The sequence below is a fragment of the Neovison vison genome, chromosome 2 (assembly GCF_020171115.1).
Source record: "Neovison vison isolate M4711 chromosome 2, ASM_NN_V1, whole genome shotgun sequence".
In the NCBI taxonomy this organism is placed as follows: domain Eukaryota; kingdom Metazoa; phylum Chordata; class Mammalia; order Carnivora; family Mustelidae; genus Neogale; species Neogale vison.
In genome coordinates, this window is record NC_058092.1 from 235,449,349 (window position 1) to 235,475,927 (window position 26,579).

General features: G+C 50.0%; 1 protein-coding gene across 2 annotated transcripts in view; it reads left to right on the forward strand.

The window, feature by feature from the left end:
* Window positions 1-26,579, forward strand: part of DOCK1 (dedicator of cytokinesis 1) — a 491,675-nt gene that overhangs the window by 364,640 nt on the left and 100,456 nt on the right. The gene's annotated exons all lie outside the window — the stretch shown is intronic.

Below are 26,579 nucleotides of genomic sequence, written 5' to 3' on the forward strand. Positions count from 1 at the left end.
GGTCCGTTCCCGTTCCTGTGTCCTCCCCAGTGAAGGGAAAGAGGGTTCCCTGCCTATCACAGAGCAGCCCAGAATTTACTTGAGGGATTTAAAGTATCGCCTTCCAATCTCCCTCAGGCCTGAGTCAGCCTTGCTCCTGTCCTTGGGGTCCCTGGGCCTCATTTTAGTCACTCTAGACGAGATGGTCTTGGTTTGCTCTGGATATCTGGACCAGTCTTGCCGTTTTACAGTTTGTGATGAGTGTGCAATCTTGTTTAATCTTGCCTGGTGCTTCTGGTACCCGCAGCAGACAACGCTTTCCTAATTTCACAGTGCAGAAAAAGATGCCAGTTCACCTGCTGTTCACTCGCCTAGAGAAAGAGCCAGTGGAGGTCGGCCGTCACCGGCCTGTTGGTTCTGCACCAAAACCCATGGCTGAAAAGAACAAAGGAAGGTGCTGAGCCCTTCCTGTATCATAAGCACGTTGACTCTGTGTGTTTTTTGTTTTTGCTATTTGAGAGAGAGAGGAAGCAAGGAGGGAAAGAGGGAGGGGGAGAGAGTAAATCCCAAGCAGGCTCCATGCCCAGCGTGGAGCGCCCCAGGGTTTGATCTCACGACCCCAAGATCACGACCTGAGCCAAAATCAAGAGTCAGACGCTTAACTGACTGAGCCACCCAGGTGCCCCCAACTGTTTGTTTTTTATTTAAAAAAAATAAATTTTTAATTGTGACACAGTACCTAGGACATAAAATGCCCCATCTGAAACATTTTTAAGTGCACAGTTCACTCGTGTTAAGAATATTAGCATTGTTGTGCCAAAGCTTTTTTTACCTTATAAAACTGAAACTTTTTCTCCATTAAACACTAATTCCCCATTTTCTTCTCTCCCGAGCCCCTGGTATCCACCATCCTACTTTCTGTTTCTATGAATTCAGCTACTCTTGGTATCTCATGTAAGTGGAATCCTGCAGTGTCTGTCCTTTTGTGAGCAGCTCATTTTGCGGAGTGTACCGTCCCCAGGTTTAAGCATATTGGAGCAGGGCTTGGCGTTTCCTAACTCTCAGAGACCGAATCACAGTCCATTGTGCGGATAGACCCTGTTTTGTCTAACCATGCCGCCGTGGACGGACCCTTGGGTTGCTTGCGTATTTTGTGTCTCGTGAATAATGCCGCTGTGAACAGGAGTGTGCCAATACCATTTGTGAGCCTGCTGTTTAATTTTGAGAGGCATATCCCCAGAAGTTTATCCCCAGATACGCTTTATAAGGTATATAAGATACACCTTCCCCAGAAGGTATATCCCCAGAAGGGAGACTGCTGAAAAGTAGAATGGTCATTCTATTTTTAAGTTTTTGAGGAGCAGCCCCTGTGTTTTTCGTAGCACCTGTGATATTTACATCCCCACCAGTGGTGCAAAGAGATTGCAATGTTTCTACAAGTGCTCACCAGTCCTTGTTTTATTCCCTGCCCCCCATTTTTAGAGTAGACATCCTTATGAGCATGAGGCGTGTTTTGTTTTGTTTTTTATTTAAATATATTGGCTTCCCATTATAATCCTCATGCAACGCCTCAGGCTGTGTTCTTTTTACAGATCAGGACTCTCTGGGGTGCTAAGGAGTGTGTCCAAGGGACAGACGCAGGGATGGGTAGGGATGGAACTGTCCCACGGGTCCCTGTCCTTCTCCCCGTGGAGCATGCCGGCAGTGCTACCCCCAGAAGGCCACCACACCCCAAACGGCCGAACAGGGCAGTCATCCATTGACTGCTCACGTCTGATTTTTTCCTGGAGTCCAGATAGTGACCAACGATGTTTCCGAAATCCCTAATACGTTTCCAGAGACGTTGTCAAATGGAGTATCTCCTCCTTGAGTCAATGAGCTCATTTCTCTTTGTCTGATGTTGTTGTGAGTTTGCTCAGGACCTAGTCATACCCCTCCAGAGGTCTCGATGCCCGCCCCCTCTCCGTCCTGTCCAGCCTCCACTGCTCCGTCTCTCGCCTCCCTTCCCCCTCCTCACCCAGCTCTCTGGACCCCGCTGCGCTCTAGCTTCCCTCCGGAGATGCCGGCCAGCGCTCCTTCTTGAGACCATTCACCTGCAGGCAGAGGGACCCAATCTAGACCGGAATGGCCTGCCTGGCCACTCCAGGGACTCAGCTCCCATGGGCTCCCACTGTGCAGTTCTGACTTTGCACATGCTTGCACTCTATCCGGGTGTGTGTGTGTGTGAGAGAGAGAGAGAGATTTTTATATAGCGGCTCCCTGTGATGTATGCAGTTGATTTGTTTGGTGAAGACTTTCTGTGTGCAACAGATTTTATGTGGTAGTTTTTGGAGCCTTGCACCCTTGAAGGAACGACTTTTCATGCCCACAGATACTGAAACTGGAAACATTTTTCTTGACTTGGGAGCATCTTGCATGTACCTGTTGTATTCTGTGGCTGATGAGTCTGCTTGTGACCCGAGACTCCTTCAGGGACCTGGGCTATTGTACTGATGTACTGTTCCGCTATTTAGCGAAACCTAAAAACAAGACAGGGCAGGCCACGGAAATTCTTTCCTTTGGAATGGGTGAGTGTAGAGTTAGTGAGATTGTGGGGACGTGTGTGTGTTTGCTTTGATTCACCATTTTTCTCATGTTGAGGTAAAGAAAGGAAAAAAAAGAATACCAAAGGGCCAAAGCTAACAGCCACTTGGAAATGAACGATGGTTCCTTGGGGTGGGTTCTGGGCGAGCTGTGAGTAAGCTTTTCTTGCTAATTTCTTTCTTTTTATTAAATTTAATTTTATTTATTTATCTGTCAGAGAGAGAGAGCACAAGCAAGGGGGGTGGCAGGCAGGAGGAGAAGCAGGCCCGCTGCCGAGCAGAGAGCCCGATGCGGGACTCAGTCTCAGGACCCTGGCTTCATGACTGAGCTGAAGGCAGATGTTCAACTGACTGAGCTTCCCAGGTGTCCCTACCTGCTAATTTCTTTCTTTCTTTCTTTCTTTTTTCTTCCTTTCTTCCTTCCTTCCTTCCTTTCTTCCTTCCAGATTTTGTTTATTCATTTGAGGGAGAGAATGAGCGAGGAAAGCGAGGTGGAGAAGGGTCAGAGGGAGAAGCAGAGCCCTTGCTGAGCAGGGAGCCCGATGCAGGACCAGATCGCAGGACTCCAGTATCATGACCTGAGCCGAAGGCCGTCGCTCAACTGACTGAGCCCCCCAGGTGCCCATTACCTGGTAATTTGGGAGATGAGCATCTCCTTGGTCTTGGGGAAAGTCCAAAATTACTTTAGCAACATCGTTCTAAATGGGTTTCGTTCAGTTGTGACTTATTTTGAATGTTCTCTGGCTCCAAAGCTGCCATCTCTATAAGGAATTTTGAATATGTGTGTATATAGGCAAAGCCACACGTGTTGTGGTCTCTGTTAGGTTTCTGTTGAAAACTAGGAATCACGATGTGACTAAATGCCCTTGCTCTCAAACTGAGAGGGACCCACCTGCGCCACAGAAGCGTATGAGAGAGGCTGGTATTCACAGTCTCTCCAGGTTCCTTTTAGAAATGGCTATGGGGGCAGGAATCTTGTCTATCTGTCTGTCTCCTGTGGAAGTTCCTTTATCTTTATGTGGGAGCCCCAGCCCAGCTCCCCCTCCTAGGACTGGCCAACGGGCTCAGCACCAGCATTTACGAGCACACACACTGGAGGGCTGGGTGGTGTTTACAAAACATGTGCTGTGTCTCTGCTTTGTGTGCTGGGGATTCAGAGATGGCCTAGTTGGGCTCTACCTTCAAAACACTTGCTGTTCAGATGGGCAGATGAACATAGGTAAACAGCGTAGACAGTTGTGGTTGTGAAACAGTGACAACATAGGATGTGAGCGGTGCCAGCCAAGACGCAAGTCCCCTGGTCCCCCCTGGCTGGTCCCGGGCCAGCTCCTTTTCCCATACACCCCTTGGGGTTATCCGGATGGCACAGCAGAGAGCTGCCCTCCCCTCCATGAGAGGAATGGAGTAAGTTGGTGTGGAATGTTGGCAAGGAAAAATAACATACACATACACATAGGTATAGCAGGGGAAACCTGTCCATGGTCTCTAAAAATGGATGTGGAAGGGTCCTCGGGAATGAACCTGTTAGGGGATGAATTATGTACTCTCCTCCCAAATTCCTTTGTTGAAATCCTCATCCCCAGTACCTCCAGAATGTGACTGTATTTGGACATAAGACCTTTATAATGATAATTAAAGTTAGAACGAGATCATTAGAATGAACCCTCTTACTAAGAATTTGGGGGAAAGGCAAATGACAGACTCTCCTGATCCCACGGTCGAACTCCACGATACTGGTTAGAAGGTGGGAGTCACTCTGCGATTCTTGTTTTTGGAACTCCACATCATATTGAGAGAGAGGAAAAACCATTTGTGTTCTGTTTGGTTTTGTTCTTTGGTTCATTTTGAACAGAGCATTAAAACCAAAAAGCTTTGCTTCCTTTCTTGTCTCTTTTTCATATTTGGAAGTACTGTGTCTGTGTTATTATTATTATTTTTGTGACACCTCGGGCCTTTTTTTTTTTTTTTTTGGACTATGGGTGATTTGAGCCGAGAAGGTTGACTTTTAGCTTCAAAGGACAATGGTACCAAGACAACTGAGGATGAGCCTGGGACACAGCATCATCCTCCAGAGAAGCCCAAGCAGAAGTGGGGAGCCGCTCTCTGCCCGCAGCTCACCCCTGCCCCAGCCCTGCTCCCGTGCACCTGTGCGGCTCCCGTGCGGAAGGACTTGGAAATAGCTACCCTCCAGCTCCACGGCCCCCTGGCCAAGAGCAAAGACCCCTGCCCACCCCCAGCTAGGCCATGAGAAACACATCAGCATGGAGCATAGAAATTCCCCTTAAATAAGGAAACGTTGCACTTCAATCTTGCTCACTGCTGTCATTAGCTAAAATGAGCCGATGCTTCTGTGTACATTCTTGTATCCTTTCCTGGATGATTTCCCAACATTTGACAGACCTTAGTAAAGCTATTTTGAGACTTTGCTGACAGTTTTTCTGGGCCCACACTATGTGTTTCAGCCATTTCAGTCTTAACTCTGTGACCTCATTAAATGTGTATTTTTGTATAAGCCTGTGGGTACGGGTGCAGTAATACGCGCCGAGTTCTTAGTCAAGAATCCCAAGTTAAAAACAACCCTGCTCTTTTTCTGAGCTCTCTGTGTGTCCGCGTTTCGGCCAGGAGAGAAAGGCTTCGTCCACTACAGCCTTTTACAAAAAAAGAAGCATTAAAACGGTGTTGGGTTTTTTTCCCTCGAAAATTTCATATAACGTGGCATCTTTTGATTTGTTGAAGTCATGCAGACTTCCCACTCTTGAGTTGCTTGCCGTGTTCACAGAGGTGTTCTCAAACGTCCAGCCCGGACCCAGGTGTCCTGCTGCACACACAGGGCACAGCTCCTCTGATCACCTGCCGTGACGAATGATTAAGGAATTGACGGAGCCATCCTGAGAGCACATGTGGCCAGAGCAGGCGCTGTGGGTTCTAGATGTGATCCCCTCATTGGTCCTCCCAGGAAGGTCATTCACTAGCGTCTCCTTGTGCTGCGGCTTCCTGGAGCCATCTCACGGGGTTCAGTCAGTAGAGGGAATGAATTTGGCGGGCCTTGGAAATCTTGCACTGAGCCTCGCAAACTTTGGAAGATGCCTGCATATTCGGGGCTCACATGCAACTGGGGGCACCTTTCCTGCTTTGTGTGTTACCAGAGGACCCTGAGCGTTCTTCCGTGGACACCCCAAAGTGTCCACCTTGCTGGGATGGACTCAGCGGTCACTATGAGGGGAACATGCTGCTATTCCAGCCCCCCTCTGCTCGGCCTCGGCTGTGCTCAAGTGGACTTGGAGCCAGTAGACTGAAGGCAACAGAGTGTCTTGTGTGCCGCATGACTGGGCCACAGACCCTGCTCAGCGGTTACTCGCCTTCCCTTTTCCCACCTTAATGTAGAAATGTATCTAAGGACACAACTGGAAAGTGACGTGCTCCGTGCAACGACTTTCGGATTTCAAGTGAACGAGCTTAGGGATCATTTTCATGGCAATGCATGTTTATTCTTGTTCCATTCAAGGGTTCACTGCATGCCTGCTAAGGGCCATGCGGTGTGCTAGCTGCTGGGGGATAAACGTGAGCAAAAGCAGTTGCGGAGTCTGCTGTCAGGGAGCCGAGAATCCCAGGGGAGATGCGGGACATTGCTGAGACTGCCAAAGGAGAAAACCTAGACCGGCAGACGCGCCCCTCGCACTCTGACCGGGAGGCACATGGATCTGTGCAGCGAGTCATGAGGGACGAGTGGGTCTGTGAAGGCTCGAAACGGAAGCATGGAAGCTGCTGGCCAGGAGTTTCAAGGCAGGAAGTGGAAGCCCTGCAGGGAGAGGGAACAGCATTTGCGAAGTCCCTGCAAATGGGAAGCACTGAATAAAGGTCAGTGGGACCTAGCACTGTGTTCAGCCTACGAGATGAGGTCACAGAGCAAGCCCCAAGGCCGCCTTCAATAAACACCTTCCCTCCCTATACCTTCCAGCTGGAATGAAACTTACTGTGCTTTGGACTCAAGATGGTGGCATCGTCGCAGTTGAGAAGATGTGACTACCTACCTACGTTTGTGCCAAGCCCTTTGTAGACATGGGCATCTAATGCTGAATGTTCCCTTCGTGGAGGTGGCCTGCTGCTTGGGCAAGGGCTCAGACGATCACCTAGCAAGCGGACGACGAGACCGCGCAGTGTCAATGACAGGGAAACAGACACGGCCGGGGCTGGGGAGCACTTGGTGGCTGTGTGGCTCCCGGTAGGGAGGTCGGGATTGCTTCCTGGGAGGAAGGGAACGGACTCTCCTCCACCAGGGACTGGGGTGCTGCTGCGGCCGTGCCAGGGGTTCCCCTCTCGGGCTTGCTCCCACCTGCCTCCTCTCCACCCACAAAACTGATGCTTCCCCAAGGACAACGGAGGGGAGGGAAGGAGAACTAAGAAACGAAAAGGGATAAAACTGACAGAGATCGCCAAAAGCATGTGGCGCGAACACTGATCACATCAGTAAGAAAATTGTTTCCATCCCTGATTTGCTTTTCCTTTAAATAGGACATTCAGTCATAGCTTCACCATAAAATTGATTTATTGTGTGGAAATAATTTCCGTAGTAGGGGAACTAATTTGATTGTGTAGCATAAAGAAAATGTATGTGGGACAATAGGGAAGAATAGAGCCAAAATGAATCCAATATATTTTAATCTCCGCAATACAGATTATATTTTCAATTAAGAAGCTCAACTTGTGTGTGTTCGGCTGGCGGGAGCTTCCCGGAGCACTTTGTGTGTGTGTTTATGGGGAACAAGTCGCTTAGCGTTAAGAAGGTAGACGATCATTAGCCCATGATCACCCAGTTGCTTCCGCTAATAGCAGAGTCCATGCGTACCGTTGCCAGGCCGCATTTCGGTGGTAAAAAGTGGAGTAGCGTGGAAAATGAAACTGTCGTGTTGCTGCCTGTGACACGGCTCGGCAGAGCAAAGGGATCCTCCCTCCCGTCCCCTTCAGCCCAAGCAATGCTTGGGTCCCTGTAATCCTGGTCGGGTGGCAGGCGGCCTTCAGATCACCACCACCAGGCTCTCTGGAGCAGAGCAGAGCAGAACATGGCCTTGGGTCTGCACAGCTTTATTAATTATGTCTAAGGAACATGGACTTGGGAGCAGACAGACTCTCATCTTGGCTCCATGGCTTGCTTGGTTCCTCTCCGCCCTTGGTGTTGCTGCCCACCTCCCAGCTCTGAGGGCTCCTCAGTGAAGGGGACGTGAGGGAACCAGCCTGTCCCCTTGTCTCAGGTCTCATTTAATCTGAAGTCAAACCCACGAGGTGGAGCCACAGTCATTTCTGTTTTACAGGCGGTGGAGTCGGGCCTTTTGTTCAAGAGCAGACGAGCCAACAGCCAGCATCCTTCTGCGCCTTGCCCGTGCGCCCAGTTCCTCATCAGCTCCCGTCTGCTTCTGCCTCCCAGTAGCCATCTGCTGAGTCAGAGGGTTCCGGGGCCTGCCTCTGCAGACCTGCACTTTGACGGACCACCTCCCCTCTTTAGCACAGAGACATAGGATTAGGAGAAGTGCAGGGAAGAAATAAAGGGGTCATTTAAACAGAGAGAGGGAGGGAATCTGGCAGAAAGAGCAGAGGCAGATGTGGAGTTCATGGGTTTTTTGTTTTTTGTTTTTTTTTAAATCTATTTCGGGCCTTTCCAGAAGGCTGGCTGGGAAGGCAGGGGCTGTGGACACACAGGGGCTGGTGCAGCCAGAGCACAGTTGTGTAAGTGTGTGAGATGCTCAAGGCTCCCTCCTGCGCGGCCACGTGGCTGCAATCCCATCGGGTTTGATAGCATCAAATCGGACACCATGGAGCGGGATGAAGGACGGGAAACGAGGTCAGAGCCACCGAGTGGGGCTGGGGTCTGACCCAGAGGCAGAATGAGGAATGAGCTCAAGGTGGAGGGTGTGAGCAGCAGGGGTAAGGAGTCCGACATCAGGACGCACACGGGACGCTCAGCCGAAGGGAGGAGAACACAGATGTCAGGTGCCAGGTTCAAACTCTGGCCTCCCCAGGGCCTCTGGGCATTCAGTTGTTCTGGGACTGTTCATGGAGCAGCCCCTGCTGGGGTGCAAGTGAGTCAGCCCCAGGCCCAGCCAGGAGGAACCTCTCCCCTCTTTTCCTCTCCCTCTATTCCCCTCCCCCCCCAGCCCTTCCCCTTGTCACCTGTCTCCCCTGCTCTCCCCTCACCTCTCGCCCCTCCTCATCCCTCCCTCCCTTCTCTCCGTGCCCTCCCAACCTCTTCTGTCCTCTCGCCTCCTCACATTCCTCACACATGCGCCTCCTTCACAAGTTCTTCCTTTTCTGCCCAGAACAACTGCTGGGGTTCCCCAAGTCTCTATGCTTGGCCGGCCTTCCTTCCTTCCTTCCTTCCTTTCTTTCCTTTTTTCTTTCTGCTTATTCTAACATCTCTCTTCCTTGGACTCTCATCTCTCCTCCAGGATTTGTTTATATGTGGGCTCATATCCTGTTCCAAATATACATCCCCCCTTTGACCTTTTCTCTGATCCCAGGCCTTGCTGACATTTGGGGGACCAAAGCCTGAAGCCAGGGTCTAACTCCTGCAGGGGCCCTCTGAGAGCAGCGCGCACCTCCCTAAACACCGCGGACATGGCGCCCTCCTTCGTCTTGGTGCCCCGTGTCCTTGTGCTCCCCGACCCCACATCCAGCCCATCACCCCTTCTGCACCCGCTCCGGCCCGGCACAGTGTGGGCGCTTAGTCCTGATAAAGAAGGAGTGGGCGAGAGCGGGACAGTGGGCAGTGGGCCCAAACATAATTTTCTACGCCGTGGGTTGGCAAAGCATCATCTCTGGGCCACAGTGGTCCTGCCACCGGTGGTGGTGGTTGTTTGCGACTCTCAAGCTTAGTTGTTACATTTTCAAATGGTTGAAAACAAAAAGTCAAAGGAAGAATGCTATTTCATGACACACACAAATTATATGGAGGTCAGATTTCAGTGTCCATAAATAAAGTTTTATTGGCACCTAGCCATTTCCCTGCTCATTTGATTTTTGCCTTTCGTTCTTTTTGCTAAAACAGCAGATTCAGATAATTGCAGTCGAGACCATATGGCCCACAAAGCCTAACTTATTTACTGTTTGCTCTCAACTGAACAAGGTTGCTGATCCCTGGTCTGAACCGTTTAGCATGTAACACGCCGTGTCAATAACAGACACAGTTATTCACATGCTGTCAACAATGATTAATCTTTTAAAAAAATCAATAATCCATAATTCTGATATTAACCAGGGACCTATTACGTAGGAGGTGGGATGAAGGGCCCAGAAAGTGGCTTCCATGTGGATTCTGGCTTCCGGGAGATAGGACCGTTACCATGGAAGGGAGAGTGAAAAATACCAGCCTTGGGAAGTAATGCAGCTGGCAGCAGCAGGAGCGATACGCCGTAATGATACACTGGATCAATGCAGGTGTTGTGGTTGCCAGGTCCTTTGCTTATCAGTGCGGGAGGCAGAATATAAGTTCCCCGGAGGAGTCCGGATCCTCATCCCTGGATCCTAGGACTGCGTCGTGCTACATGGCGAGGGGCTGTTCATTACAGATGCAGATGGATGTGAGAAGCCAGGAAAGGCAAAAAGATGGAAGCCTCTGGAGCCTTCTCTAGAGCCTCCAGAAAGCGTGCCTCTCTTCTCACCCTTGAACTTTAGCCCAGGGAGACCTGTTCTGGACGTCCGGCCACCAGAGCTGTAAGATCATGCATTTGGGTTGTTTGAAGCCGCTGAGTTATAGTAACGTGTACACTCGGGAATATTACATGTGAATTTCCTACTTAAAAACAAATGAAGTGCCGGGACTCCTTCTGGTCTCCCTTCTGTCGATCACCCGTTGGCTTGGCTCTCCCTGTCCTTGGCCTTCCCTCTTTCCAAGCTGGGTCAGGCAGGGGTCTGGGATTCCAGGTGCAGGCTGTCTGTGGCCCCGAGAAGAAAATCAGCACAAAGCTGGAGGGCTGCAGAGTCCCCTTATTGTAACTTGACATTGGTGAACTTTGTTGTAAGTGGCAGTTTATAAAGATTTTCTTTACCTCAGTGTAAAAAGTCATTAGGCTCGTTGCAGTTCTAATGGTTCGTAACACCTTTGGCAGGTGGGACCACTCGGTGTTTATTCTGCTGTCCCCCAGGTTCTGGAAAAGGCTCTGTTCCTCTCTCTGGAGCTCCCTGGCCCCCTGGGGCCCTCTGTCCCCACTGGCAGTGTCCTGCCCACAGCCCCAGGGAAGGGTCTGTTAGAGCCTATGCTCCAGCCCTTGATGAGAGCTTCTCTGGTGCCCTCACAGCCCACGTCTCAAATTCTGGGTGCTCCACATGTCATCGGGTCACCGCATGTCACAGCCCCAGGAATCCCAAAGACTAATCCAATGGAACACTTAACTTACAGGGTGAACAGCAGGCACTTCCATAGGTAGAAGATCCCGCTTTCTCAAGTCCCTTTGCTCCAAGCCTGTGGGCGTAAACGGTATGGGGGGGTGGGGGTAACATGGTGTCCACGCAGGCTTTCCTGATAGCCTTCTGGAGCTGGGCAGCGCACCCCACGCACAGCTCACCTGGACAGCAGCGGCTGCACCCAGGGCTAGGCCGTGTGCTGCTGCTTCGTGTGATGGGTCACTCCTGCGTCCTGGGAAGGCTGGAGGCATGACCTTGGTCTGTAGCCACTCTGCCAGATGAGTGTGACGATGCCCGAGGTGTCCACTGCCATGAGCGCTCTTGCCCCTCACCTGCTTCCCTGGCCTCCCCACAAGGTCCCCTATGGTGAGGGTGTCTCGTGCACGGGTGCTTGGGGCTGGAGCGATGTGCCCGTAGTTCCTTTCAGCCCAATATACACACGCGAAGGCAGCTGCGTGCACTGGTTTCCCTGACGTATCTTCCCTCACCCACTTTGTGATCTATAGAAGGTGCTCCCGTGGTGACCCCAGGCAGCTCAGTCAGATTTCGGGGGGCTTCTGGGTGAGGGTCCCTGGATCTGGACACCTGCCGCCACCCTCACACCTTGTGACTGGCGTGCCTTGCCTGGGGACAAGGACGGGCAGCAACTTGGTTTTTGCCGGCTGCTCTGTGCCTTCCAGCTGGGCAGCCAGAGCCAGCCTCCTGCACCCTTCGAATGCCACCTGTCCGATGCAGAGAGCAAATGGGGGCGCGCGGGTGCCCCTCACCTGCCAGGCCCCTGCCAGCGTTGCTTGATGCGTCCACTCCCCTGTCCTTGTGCCTGGTGAGCAGGAGCCTGCTCTTCCCCTCCCGTGCACTTCCGCCCTCAGCCCATGACCTCTGTTTCCCTTGCTGCTGGATGGTGTCAAGGTCAATTGTGAAGTCAGCCACTGCACGTCTGACTCCCAAACTGTCCCTCCAAGGCTAGGTGTTGCAGCAGAGGTGAAGGGAGCTGCTCGCATGAAGCTGCTTCTTGGTTCTTGAGGAGGCAGGAGGGGTCCACAGCTTCATCCTGTGTTGTCACGGGATCTGGAAACAGCCGCAAAGAAAGGTCCTCAAGGCCATGGAGAAGTGTAATGTAGAGGCTGAAGGTAGACCCTTGTGGGAAGGGAATTCGCCTTCGGCTGCCTTCAGCCCATGACTCTGAAATGACAGAGGGACGGGCTGAGCAGAAATAACCCATCTCCGATTCAGCTGACAAGCTAGCACCAGCCGCATTTCCTGGGAAACGGGAGGCGGCCCTGTCGTCTGCCTGTCCTCTCATATTGCCCTTAATTGGGCATTCACTAAGCAGCACGCCAGTATTAGAATCCAGAAGTGCCCGGAAGGTTGGTTTCCTAAGGGGCAGCTTGAGAAGATGCACCTGTCTGGCCCCCAGCTGAGGCAATGTGTGTGCCTCTTGTCCCGTGCATAGCCCATTTTACAGATGTGGCAGCTCAAGGCCAGTCCAGCCCCAAGACATCCCTCTGCAAGGGGCCAAGCCACACTGTTAGGAACTGACCCAAGGCGAGTCTTCGTGCTGTTTTGGGTTTTTACTTTTTCTTTTTCTTTCGATATTGTTAGTCGTTCCTCATTAAAAATGGGAAAGTTACCTGTTCTCTTTGCTACCAGCTTAAAATGATGGCAAGTCTTAGGCCAAAGGCAGCCACCCAGACAGTTAAAAGACGGTTCTTCACCAGCTGGTACAATCATGAAGCCCCAGTTCCCTGTAATTTTCGGTGCTGAGCAAGTATTCTGGAGGCAGAATTCACTGAAGCTTGTAGTCATCACCCGGCCACTAGGGTCCTCAAACCCGTGACAGGAACTAGAACACAGGCTCCAGCTTTAGGCCCTGTCCCTTGAGTCCAGGCTTCTTAGAACCGTAGGGGAGAGGCCCTAACATATTTCAGTTTGTCCACATACCTTACATGGCATTGGTTTCAAGTGGGAGAGCCCATTTCTGTTACCCATTGTACTCATTAAGAAGGCCCAAATTTGGGGCGCCTGGGTGGCTCAGTGGGTTAAAGCCTCTGCCTTCAGCTCAGATCATGATCTCAGGGTCCTGGGATCGAGCCCCTCATCGGACTCTCTGCTCAGCGGGGTGCTTGCTTCCTCCTCTCTCTGCCTACTTGTGGTCTTTCTCTTTCTGTGTCGAGTAAATAAAATCTTTCAAAAAAAAAAAAAAAAAGGCCCAAATTTCACAAAAGAGTAATTTCTAACATTATTCTCGTGTTTCTGCTTTTGATCAAGATAAGGAGAGCCAAAGCACTCCTGTGGAAAGTGGTTTTCCTATGGAGGGCTAGGCCAGCTGATGACTCCACTGTATCCCTAAAGCTTGTGCTCGCTGTTGAAGTACTTGAGAGTGATTTGCAGGCCTCCTAACCCTTGGTGCTCACCATTTGCAGGAGCTGTTCTAGATGCTGCACACATTTCATCTCACTGAATCTTTACCACCAAACCAGTAAATATACTCTTAATACCCATTTCACAGATGCGGGAAATGCAGAAACCCGCTCAAGGTCTCCAGAGCTGGTCAGTGGTAGAGCCTAGATTTCTTCTCAGGCTCTTCATTCCTGTAGCCCCTGCTGTCTGCGCAGACTCCGTTGCCCCCAACACCGAACGGGGCTGGAATCCCAGCCTTCCAGTTGTCACTCTGGGGCTTCTGTTGTGGGGAAAGAACTTCAGCCCAGGTCTTGGAGATGCTGACTTTTATATCCAGGAAAGAATAAACAAGATCAAATGGCCTTAATAGGGAAAGGAATCGATTTTAATTTAAAAAGTAGGGAAGGGTTAATTAGAGAAACTGTTGTTAGAGGTAGGACTAGGTAGTGATATCTGTTCTCCTTGAATATTATTTGACTAATAGACCACATTCTCGTCTTGGTGGGCTGTGCCTTCTGTGTTGCAGCATATAAACAAATGCGTGTGGCTGTGTACTAATAAAACTTTATTTGCAGAAATGGGCAGCAGGCCAGACTTGGCCCAGAGGCTATAGTTTGCCCATCTCTGAGATAGAGTGCTGTTGAACGTTGGGTAGGATACTGTTCAATTTTATATGTCCCTGTTGGGGGTTCCAGCACAGGTATGGAAGATGTGGTTTCATTATTTAGTGTGCAGGACCACACTCGGCTCAGTAAAGAGACAGCCTCGTCTCTTTCATGTGGATCAGAGGAATTATGTAAATGTGAAGGACTATTTAGGTGCATATTAGGGACTGTATGGGGAAGAAAATCATTATTTGGTTCTTGAGCCCTTCGCAGTCTGAGTTGCTACACTGAATCCGGTGAACAGATGAGTTTGGCATCAGATGACATCACGAGCTTCGAATAAGGTTATACCTGTTAATAGAAAGTGTCACTCAGTGGATTGCAGACAAGTGGCCTCCTGAAACTGCACTTCATTCTCATAAGACCTGGTTCAGGTTTGTATTTCTAGCTCTGTCTTCTACCCTCCCCTTCCCTAGAAGTCTCTCACCTTGTCACAAATACTCAGAACAGCACAGGGGCCAATGAAGGCAAGAATTACGTGATGACAGCCTGTCCTTCTGGGCTTAGTCTCAGGCTGCAAGAAAGTGGGAGTAAGGCCCAGAAAAACCAGTCTGGTTCTGAGGTTTGTGGCTCCAAGGGATCAGCGAGGGTCTCCAGGGCCCTCCTCCTTCGAGAATGTCCGTGTGGGTGGAACCATGAATAGCACGCCTTGTCCGTCCTATGGTTTTGTTATGGACAAAGGGTCCTGCAGGTATCATGAACAGTAATAATTAGCCTTAGATAGGAGTTATCCAGGAGGGCCTTGTGTAATCATGAGAGCTCTTTGAAAAGAAAGAGTTTCTCTGGCTTGCAGTAAAAGAAGGAAGCAAGGGATTTGAAGCAGGAGAAGCATATCACATGCCCTTGCTGATCTGAAGATGGAGGGACCGTGGGAGAAGGAAAGCAGGCAGCCCCTCAGAGCAGACAGTGGATCCCAGCTGAGAGTCAGCGAGGAGACAAGGAGCTCGCACGCACAGGGACCTCAGACCACAAGGATGGCTTCTGCCTGCAACCTGGATGAGCTGGGGAGACAGGAGCCGTGGATCAGAACGCAGCCTGGTCCACACCTTCACCTGCGCCCTCTGTGAGCTTTAGCGGAAAACCCTGCTGACCCTCCAGGGAATTCTGACCCACAGAACAGTGAGATAATTACTGGGCATTGTGTTAAGCCACCAGGTTTGTGGTCATTCGTTACGCACAGAAGAAAACCTTCTAAGATGCTGGCCTTCCCCGTAGGAGGCTCCTGTCGCGCTGGGAGCCAGGGGTGAGCTAAGGTCCAGCAGTGACACCGGTCTCTGGTACCATTTAGAAAACGGTCTCAGGATCTGAGCACAGACCTCGCCAGGTCACCCATCTCCATCCATCTGGGAAAGTTAACCCCTTCCAGCAAAGTCTCGGAGCTACTCTCCGTCGACAAAGAGGGTTGAGGAAACCACCATACACTCAACAGCTGAGTGGTGAGAGTTCTGAGCCATAATAGAATCAAAGAACTAGAATCTCTCAGTTGTAACATTTTCTCTTTTTCTAACATCTTATCAACAGCTGAACTTTCATGAACATTGGTCTCCTAATTTTTCCTGTACCTTCCTTCGGATGCCTCTTCTGAAACCAATAGGAGAGGAGAAGTCGAGGCCTTCATCTCTAGTATCATTCTCATATTCCCCAAAGTAGCTGCCAATCGGTCACTGAACAGCTAGTGCGGCCCAGGCCCTTTACAAACACGGACTCCCTCTAGTCTCCCCTACCCACCAGGAAAAGCGAGTTCAGAGTCCTTTGTTTACTTGCCCAAGGTTGCACAGCCTGTACGTGAGAAACATGACGTAGGCACAGATCTCAAGACTCCTGCTTCTCTCCGCTGCCCCACCTCCTTGTGCTTTTCTCCATGGGGATACACCACAGGGAGAGGCCCAGCTGGTCTCTTGAGAAGGAAACTAAACCAGGAGTGAGTAGAAGTAGAAAGTAGCCAAACACCAGCAAAGATGAGGAAACATGTAAAACGTCACCCACTGCCAGGTAGTCACTTTCAGAACATTCATGAGCACCTAGGCCCCCGATAGGGCAAAAAACGGTGACCCAATTTTTAGCCTATAATAAACGAGCCTAAAGCAAATTACATTCGTTTGCTAAATGATGGCAGTGCCCTTTAGCAAGTCTTGAAAATGAACCAGAATAAATTCCTCGGCATGGCTGGGATATTCCAAGCATGAAATAACTGGAAAGCATTCCCCTTTGTAATTATCCTAGATTCTCTTTAGAATTTCTGCCTTGAACCCTACAGTTGGCTCAAGGCCTCCGACCACTTAATTTTTCCCTGGGCTCACTAGATGGATTCAGTTATACTGTATTTTATTTTATACAAGATACATTGCTTGGTGCTACAGGGAGTAAAGATTCAGCACAGATGGGCCATCAGTGGGCTCACAGTAGATCTGGGACACACCATGTCTGTGACCACTGTCGTGTGTGGAGTCAAGTGAGAAGTGACATACGGGGCCATAAAGGACTTTGGGTGGATGGTTATTGCCATTATTATTTCTGTTTACTTATGTTTATGCTTATTTATTAATGGCCCATCTGCTCCCAGAACAGATCTGAACAATCTTATTCTTTGAGAAGCAGAGGCCAGAGTTTCTTGCTTCTAAAAACACGTGCGTGCGTGCGTGTGTGCTGGTGTGTGTGTGTTTATGTGTGTGTGAAATTGTGGAGCCGAATCACACTGATGGTAGAGTTATAGACAGAGAAATCACGGTCCCCACTGCTGCAGTTTCTGGAAATGTCTCGTTCCCTTTCCTTCTCATGTTTTCTTTCTTTTCTGTGGTAAAATATATGTGACTTAACATTCACCATTTTAACCGTTTATACAGGTATAGTTCATTGGCATTAATTACATTCACAGTGCCGTGCAGCCGTCACCAGGGCTTATTTCCAGAATGTTTCATGACCAAACAGAAACTTCAATGCCCCATGCCTGCCCTCCCCTTCCCAATCCCATATTTGGAACTCAGAAAACACTGCGGTGACAGGTGATCTTCCGCACAGCCTTACGTAGGCTGCGTGGGCTTCGGCCCAAAGGATGGGGCAGTGGTGACCCCGTGCTCTGTGTGCTCTGTCCTCTTGCCCGCCTCTCGCCCGTGCGGCAGATCCACCCGTGGTTCCCATGGTCTTGGGAAATATTTCCTGTGCCCATGGCGCTCCTAAATCCATCAACACTTCATTTTGTGATGTGGACGAAGGAAAGCCAGGAGGGTTGGGAGGAAGAGGATGGTAAAAAGGAGGAGGAAATGAGAGAGTAGAGGGAAAGGATGGCTTTCTGAATTTTTAAAACTTGCCCCTGAGCTAAGACTGCTGGTTGAGACATGCTTGGTGCCCTAGAGATGTAAGTGGCAAGGCCCTGCCTGCTTTGGATTCTAAATCCCTTGTATCCCAAACTCTGCTTCGGAGCTTGAAGTAACCTCCTCCCAAGAAAACGTTCAAGGGGGTTGTCTGGGGCCTTTTTGATCAACACGTCTTCTTTTCTGATGACTGAGAACCAGGTGTGAGCCCCATTCCCAGCCGTCTACAGGCAAAAAAATTCTCCAAAACCCTGTAAAGGATGATCAGAATAGAACCACAGCTTCCCAGGGATGGCAGAATGTTCCCTCAAGAGCCAGGTAACATGGCCGGCACGGCTGCTCAACACTGCTCCTGTAGGAAATAGCCACAGAAAATCCCTAAATGAGTGGGTGTGGCCGTGTTCGAATAATACTTTATTTATAGCACCAAACACTTAGGAGGGTGGCTACCGTGACCAGAAGCGAAAGCTGACAAGCGTGGCTGAGGATGTGGAAACATCGGCGTCCTTGGGGGTTGTTGGTGAAAGAGCAGGTCGTGCAGCCGCTGGGGAAGACCGTGTCGTGGCTCCTCAGAACGTCGATAATAGAATTCCCACATGGTCTGGCAAGTCCACTTGTGGGAATACACCCCAGAGAATGGAAAGCAGGGACGTGGACACATCTGTGCACCCGTGCTCTCCACAGCATGATTCACGGGAGCCAAGAGAGGGACGCCACCCAAGTGTCCGTCTGCGGTTGAGCCGAGAAAGGAAACGTGGTCCATTCGTACCATGGAATGTTCTTCAGTCTTTAAAGGAAGGACATTCGGACAGTGCGGCAGCACGGATGCACCCAGAAGACCCTATGCTCACTGAAATAAGCTGGTGACAACAGGACAAGTCCTGTTTGAGGTGCCTAGATCGTTCTGACCCTGGGCACAGGAAGTAGAACGGCGGTTGCCAGGGCTGAGGGAGGGGAGCGTGGGGAGTTGTTGCTTCGTGGGTTCAGAGCTTCTGTTGGGGAGGGGGAAGGGTTCTGGAGGTAATGGTTCCACGGCAGTGTGAATGGGCTCGATGGCAATGAAGTGTCCACTTACAAGTGGTTAAGATGTAAATTTATGTCATATGCATTTTACCAGGGTTTTTAAAAATTTTCTTTTATTAAAAGAACCTTATTTGCAAAAACAGGCTGTGGGGCTTAGTTTGCTGCTTTGAAGCCTGGGGCAGGGTGGGGATTGTAGGCAGTGTAAGAAACAGAATTCCAGCCAGTGAGCTTGGTGAGAATGAGCTCAAGTGGGATGTGCATCCCAGCTGGTCTCGATGTAGACAGACCCGTAGTGTACGGGTTACGGGGGCCTTGGTGCCAATCACGGGACACCTGCTGGGCTGCGGACACAGGACTCTGTGAAAGCCTCGTGTCGTTGGTGTCAACAGCCCATTTTACGTAGGTGAAGACTGAGGCTCTGGGGGCAGAGTGACCTGCTCAAAACCATGCAGCTCATTAGTGGCAGGGATGTGTCTGAGCTCTAGGTAGCAGCATGGGGCACCGTGTGCCCTGATGCTGGGAATGGCCCCGAAACCCTTCGGAAGGCCGGCCCTCTCAGCGGCCACGGTGTGTAAGAAGGGAGCCTCATGAGAGAAAGTGTTGCACACCCTTACTGTAAAGCGCCTTAAGCATCGGAGGTCTGCAACCTGGCAAGAGGGGACTTAAGAAATACTATAATGATCACATAAGCAATCTGAAAAGGCTACGTGCTGTATCACGCCAATTATAGAATATCCTGGAAAAGGCAGAGCGGTGGAGACAGCAGAAGGACGCGCGGTGGTCAGGGGCTCAGTGGGAGGAAGGGTGGGAGGGCGCGGCTCAGAGGGTGTCCCCGGCGGTGTCGCCCTCAGCAGGGCACCGTGATCCTGCGTTTCCGTTGTCACATGTGTCTCCAAACCCGCAGGTTGTTCACAGGAGTGTGCCCTCCCACCGACCACGGACTTGGGGCGTAACTGTGACCGTGTGCATTCGTCCAGAGAAGGCTGTGTAGCCCCAGTGCAGGACGCTGACCAGGGGAGGCAGGGGACATCCGGGAACCTCTGTCCTCTATGCTCCATTTTGCTGTGAACCTACAACCACTCTCAAGTTTTAGGCCCTTAAGGAAACATTAATAATAACAATAACGTGAAAGGGTTTGGATAGGAGAAAGACGAAACGCTCAGAAGGTGATAATCATTGAAGCCCAGAGAGGGGGAACGTGAGTTCCTTATGGCGTCTACTGTTGTATGTGCCTGGAATTTTCTGGAATATATTGTAAAAGCAAAATAATTTCTGGGATTTATTTGTATTCTGCTGACCACGCCGGCTGGGCTTCCTGAGGAAGGCTGTGCAGTGTGGACGCCGGTCCTGGGCTTGGCTGAGCCTGCCGTGCCCTTCCGGGGCCATGTGCTTCTGCCTCTTGGAGCCTTTTGGGTAAAATACGAGGTAATTCATACCCCACCGGACTTGGGTGCATTAACTGGCACAGTTTTTACGAAGTGACAGAAGTCACTGGGAATTTACAAGGCACTCGGTAAGTGCTCACCAGCAAAGCTGCAGAGGTGAGGGGTGGCCGGGCATGGCCAAGCTGGGTGGGTCTCCTCCACCATCAGGGTTTCTCACCTGCAGCCCACTGTGGTAGTAGCTCCTTAGCCATAGTCCTGTTTTGGTGGACCTGGACACAGAGTATGTCCCTAGAGTGGTGGGACGGGGCCCCGTGCCACGGATGTCTGCCCTGGGAACCCACACAGCAGAGGTGATGTGGCCTCAGCCCTGAGCGGCCACTCCCTGGGAGCCCCTGCACCCCGCGAGCTGAGCCTGCTTCCACCAGGGCTGGCCAGCGTGATGGTTCACAGCACTTTGGACTTTAGTTCAGAGTTTGACGGATGCTAAAGCCTGAAAGGAAAAACAAATCGGGCCATCTCGACAAAAGGAAACACCTCCAGTGTGTTGGGGAGGCCATGGAACCTGCCTCTTTGGACTTTACTGCTCTTTCCCTGCTTGAAGTCACTGCCGTGGGCTGCACCCCCCTTCCCAGCCTCCCGCAGTCCGACCCCCCGCCGACTCTTCCAGCCTCTTCCCTGGAGGCTCTCTTGACATTGGTCTTCCCACCATTTCCCATCTCCCGGATCACACATGTGAGCCGAGGTCCCAGCCCGGCCGCCTTCCGTGTTCCGCTGCTCACGTGCGATCCCAGGGTCTTGCTAGGACGTCACTTCTTCGTGCACGTGTGGTCGTCACTGCCCGTCCGGGCTCCCCATGGAGGAAGCGGCTGATCCCTTTTGGTCCCGGTGTGTGGCTGTGCTCATGGGCCGGTCAGTGGCGATGACCCGGTCCTTCTCTCTCTGTGCCGGCCGGCTGAAGTGATGTTCTCTGCATCTGCTTATCATGTGCCCCCAAGTCCTCCCTCCTTCGCAGCACTCCTGAATTCTGTGGAAATCATTTAAAGGCATATTTAATCACTTTAATTTTTTTTCCTTTCTTCCATTTGTTTCGGGAAAATGTTTTGTTAAAAGATGCTTTTTATTTCCCCCCCCAGAGCATCTCTTGTCTTAATGCCAGAGGTGTTTAAATGCCCTCATGGTGAACTGTACGATCTAATTACGGAACTTAAAGTGAGTTTAGGAAAGGAATGAAATACCCCGCAGGTTCACTGCCTGAGAACAGGGTTTTGGGTTCCACTGGAAGTTCACTGGCTTCCTTTCTTGCTGTTTTTCCCGGTGTCGTAACGAGGCACCTCATCTTCCAGTTTTATTGGCAGCAAACACCGGGTAACAGTGATGCTAGAAAAGCCCGAGGCTCCATCATGATAAAGTCATTTTAGCGACTGTAATTGTGCCAGGAACTTGTAATAGTTAAATTGGTTCCTGATTATGTTCCGCTTGCTAAGCCCCCTCCACTCAATTAACACATAATTATTTAGGACTCTGATACTTTTATTGCTCGGCACACACTGCTTTCCAATAGGCAGCTTATCGGGCAGGGCCCCCGTTGGAGCCCACGTGGCTTCCGAGGCCCTTTCCGTGCAAGAACAGAGCAGGATGTGGCCCCAGAGGCAAGGCCTGCAGGACTTTTCTGGTGAAATGCTCATGTTTGAGAGGCTTGGATCCCAGCAGGTGCCTCCTGCCACTGAGCTCCACACACCCAGCCGGTCTCCCAAGATGGGTATCGAAGGGTAGAGCTGCATGGCATGTCTTCTCCAGTCTGCCAAATGCCACTTACCATTCTGTAAAGTGTTGGTGGAGGTCATGGTGTTAATATGACTTTAGACAATGTGGTGATAGCTCTGTGTTACCTTTAATCTCTACGTTAAAAAAACAAAAACAAAACAAAACCCTTACATTCAAAGTTCACAGTTCAGAGGTATCTCAGTTAGTACTTCCTTTGCTGGTTGAAAATAGGAGAATCCCAAGGACGTGAGTCACTTTCTGAGGGTCCTGGAGCAAAATGTTTACATGGACATGAAGAAGAGAGATCAGTAGATAGACAGATGATTGACAGGTAGCTGAGAGATGGCTAGAAAGACTTTTCTGAAGGTCTCGTAGCTAGATGTTTACACGGATGTGCAGAGTTGGGTAGATTGATAGGGAGGGAAAAAGAGTGAGCAAGAGATAACAGATAGTTGATAGATAATGGATAGAAAGAAGTGAATCTAGACTGTAATTGGTTGTGTGGGGGGGTGTGTGGACAAGAATCCAGCTCATATCTCACACCGTTAGGAATTACAGTAGACATTTTGTTTCTAGTGGGAGCTCACTGTGTTTAAGTGTCCACATAGAAGAGAAGGAAGTCAGGAAAACTTCCTGTTTGTTTTAGTTGTATGAGGTTTGGGAACAAACTCCATCTCACACTGACCCCTAAATGATTGAAAATGGGAACATTGTAACAAGATCGGTAAAGGGGATGACTCTGACTTTGGGGAGACGGGAATCAGTTACCAAGAAGCGTGAGATCAAGTCCTTTCCTTGTGACCATTAAAAATAAAATTTGCAGTCATTTGCTTTGAGTAATTTGAGTGTCTTAGAGAAAAGTGCACCTAGACCTTATGGCTCTTTAAGTCTTTTCGAGATGACATAATTTGCCTGTGTTTCGCTCTACATTATTTATTTGTAGGTTTGGTTTCATCTTCCAAGATTTTAGGTTATAAATAAAGCCATTCAAAGATTAAAAATGATTGAAAATAACTCTATTAAGTACAGGCTCACACTTTTTCTTAATCATTTGACCACATGGGACAGCATCCATGGAAGCATTTCATTCTCACACCATTAGCTTTGTTTTCAGAAATTACTTAATCCTCCCGGCTGGGAATAGACATAATTTGTTTGGCACACGGACTTACGAATCTTTTTCCCCCGAGTACCTCACTTTTCTGGCAGAGTAGAAGCAATGCCAGTCTGTACCGTTTCCCACCTTCCTTTGCCCACAGTCTCTACCCCCTGCAGCATCTCACTGTCGTCGTCCTGGAAGCTCGGACATGAGGAGCATGATGCATGACCACTCCTCATTGTGTCCTGTGCTTGTGTACAGTAATATTGAGTGGGGAGGGTGGATTCTCTCTCTGCACTAGGGCGGGCTCGGGGTGTGTTTATTTGTTTTTGTTTTGTTGTATTCGGCTGGTGCCAGTCCTGGAAACACCACAGGCTCTGAGAGATCTGTTAGTGTGGGTAGAGACCAAAGGTTTCTTAGATCAGAACACTTCAGAATATTCATGGTGCTGAATGGGTCCTTTAAAATGCTCTAGGGGATCCTGATATATAAATGACAAGGTTCCTGTCATCAGGAACAAGTTCCAGTGGTGGAGAGGAGAAGGGAGGACCAGCTCTAGGTGTGGAGAGAAGAAAGAGAGGACCAGCTCTGGAGGCGGAGAGGAAGATGAAATGTAGGACTAGCTTGAGAAGTGGAGAAGAGAATCAGGACCTGCTCTGGGAGGTAGAAAGGAAAGTGTGGGACTAGCTCTGGAGATGGAGAGGAAAATGAGGGGACTAGCTTGGGAGGTGGAGAGGAGAAGGAGGGAGCAGTGCCCACTGATAAATGCCAAATGTCTAGTGAGAAATTTGGTTAATGAGAAACTCAAAACAGCAGAACCCCACAGTGGACAATCTACTCATGGATATCAGGGGCTACTGACTATTCTAGCCTCTCTGTGCCCTCTGATTTGGGTTAGAGTCTGATCTTCTGAACTACACATCCATCTATCCATCAATCTGTCTGTCCATCCATCATTCATCTGTCCATCCATCCGTCCGTCCGTCCGTCCATCCATCCGTCCGTCCGTCCATCCATCATCTATCTGTCCGTCTGTCCATCCATGCTTCCATGCATCCATCCATCCTTTCCCATTGACAGACACCTTGGGGGCTTATGAAACCGTGCTGGATCCTGACTTAGCATCACAGGCACAGGAATGAATAAGCAGACAGGACTATTTGGGAACAGTTTGGAGAGTCTCCCTGTCCCTGAGCCCAGCTCCAGCAGTCATCAGGACCGCAGAGCCAGCCCATTCACATTGCCCCCTCTCATTGCTTCTTGACTAAAGGATTTGATCTTGAGCCATGTGGAACCTGCCTGAGCTCTTCTTGCAGACTGGGAAGGTGTCCCACTGTCTAGTCGCTCAGCTTAGCTCGCAATCCTTTCCATATTCCTCTGTGTGACTGACAGCAGATTTTTATGCATAAGCTTCTCATGTGATTTTCTTTTTTTTCTTTTTTTTTAAAAACATTTTATTTATTTATTTGACACAGAGAGATCACAAGTAGGCAGAGAGGCAGTCAGAGAGAGAGAGAGGAGGAAGCAGGCTCTCTGCCGAGCAGAAAGCCTGATGTGGGGCTCGATCCAGGACCCTGAGATCACGACCTGAGCCGAAGGCAGAGGATTTAACCCACTGAGCCACCCAGGCGCCCCCTCTCATGTGATTTTCTTATTTCTTCTCTCTAGTTTGACATTTATTAGAAATAACCTGTGAATTGTAGCAGATAATAGATGCTCTTATGTAAAAGCTAACCCCTGTTCATGTTTCTTTTTCCCTAGTTGGGTCAGTGGTTCACCCTCAGAGGGCCTTGGCATGGCTCAGCTTTTAATCCCATCATGTATGGGCTCTGGGCTGTACATAATTTATGGGTCCCGGCTGGTTCTGTAGAAGGTGCGTGGGCCTCGAGGCGGAGCCCGAGCGGCTCGCCCTTGCTGATGGCGCTCATGACAGCTTCATCTGGTCTTCCCTTTATTGTCCTGCTACAACTCTCATTCTGTGTTAGTTGCTTCTTGTCCTTGCCCTTTAAAAAACTTATAGTGAATCTAAATTACAGAATCTCTCAGCCCCGTACTTTCTCAGCTGTCGGTTCATTACAAAGTTTTTATTTGGCCTTCATATTATTTCAGCATGGCATATTTTTTTTGAAAGTCATTTTGAGAAATACCTTTATGTAACTGACTGAAATTGTTCCAGAGCTTAATTAGAAGGAGCACATTGCATTTGTTTGGGTGCTGTCTTGAGGCAGAATCATTGCCATGTAATAATTACGCATGTTCTAGTGAACTTGCCTTTATTGTCCCAGAGGGCTGGCGGGAGGGTCTTCCTTCAAGCTCGGAAGGACCCCGGGGGACCCTAGTCAACAGCTGAGTTCTAAAACTGAAGGAAAAATTACAAGGTGGTCAGTAGCCCAGGGTTTTGTGCTGCGTGAGAGCCCCTCTCTAACGACGGGGAGTGGTCCCACTCCACTGACACTGGCTGCTGGGGTTAATGCCTGTGCGGCTCCCCAGATGCTCTCAGAGCATAATTGCTGGGGGTCAGATGGACAAGGCAGACCATTTTCTCTTCAGGCTTGCATCTTGTGCTTCTGAGGGCTAACCCTGGCCCAGGAGACCCCAACCCAGGCCTGGAGGGCTGATGAGGCTTGCCGGGTGTACTCTAGATACAAGACCCGTCCTAACTTGAGTGATTTTTATCCTGGTCCTCTATTAATTCGTCAAGACACCCTTAGGGCCCTGTGTTCAGGTTTTCCCAGTAGATCCCAAATTTCAGCTGTAAGAGCTGCTTTTCAATTTAACTGGGCCGCCTGTAGTCATATTTTCTGGCAACCCTCTGGCTGTGGGATGCTGCTGTCCCTTCTGTGCCCCTGACTAATGGACAGGGCCAGGATCCCCATACCCCTCCACTCAGAGTCACTTAAGACATGGATGCCTCCTTTTTGGTTCTATTTACTGTCCCCAGGGAAGAATTCTGCTAAGTCTGACCACAGTTTTCTTCAGCAGCTGCGATGGAAACTCCGTCCTGGCCCTTTGTCACACCTGTTTGGGCCCTGGATCCAACCGATCAGCCCCTTAATGAGATGCTGTCTGCAAACCTCCTTTCTTGGAGTTGTCTGAGTATGTGAGACGCTGAAGTGCTGGGCAGGAGGTGGGGGATAGAGACCTCCTTAAAGCCCCAGGCAGAAAGCCCCTTTCTTCCTCCTCCCAGGCTGCCTGGCCTTCAAGGGACTCAGGGACAGTCTGGCACGGGGGGCTTCTCCAGGCATGCACAGCTAAAGAAAACACGCTTTCGGAGAGCGCTGGTTCCTGGGAAGTAACCTAGATTTTTACGCTCTCTGGCTGCTTCCTGCTGCCTAAACAGAGGAAGTGTAATTAAGTTTATTATCTGTGACCTAATGCTAATTCTCCATGCATCCTGCCTTTGTGCAGAGGGAGAAGGGTCCTTTAAAAAGAAGTATCTGGGGGCACCTGGGTGGCTCAGTGGGTTAGGCCCCTGCCTTCGGCTCGGGTCATGATCCCAGGGTCCTGGGATCGAGCCCCGCGTCAGGCTCTCTGTTCAGCGAGGAGTCTGCTTCCCCCTCTCTCTCTGTCTGCCTCTCTGCCTACTTGTGATAAAATCTTAAAAAAAAAAAAAAGAAGTATCTGGACGGAGCTGTGTTATTGTGAGCACTCAGGGACAATAAAAGTAATCTGCAGGTCGCACAAGCTGGCGGAAGGCTTAGACCTCCGGGGTCATCTGTAACCTGTCAACACAGACAAGCAAAAGTCCAGGTATTAAAGGATGTAATAGTTTGCTCTGGGTGCTTAAAATTGTCCGTTATCAGTGGATCAATGCATTGAAATTCCTGCTAACCTTCTTGTCAAATCGCTTACACATCTACCATAGCTTTTTTTTTTTTTTTAACAAGTCGTTAGTTACCAAAATCAACATGCGGATCAGAGGATGGATAACACCGAAGTAAGCTGTACCTCCAGGTAGTCACCAGACCGCGCCACGC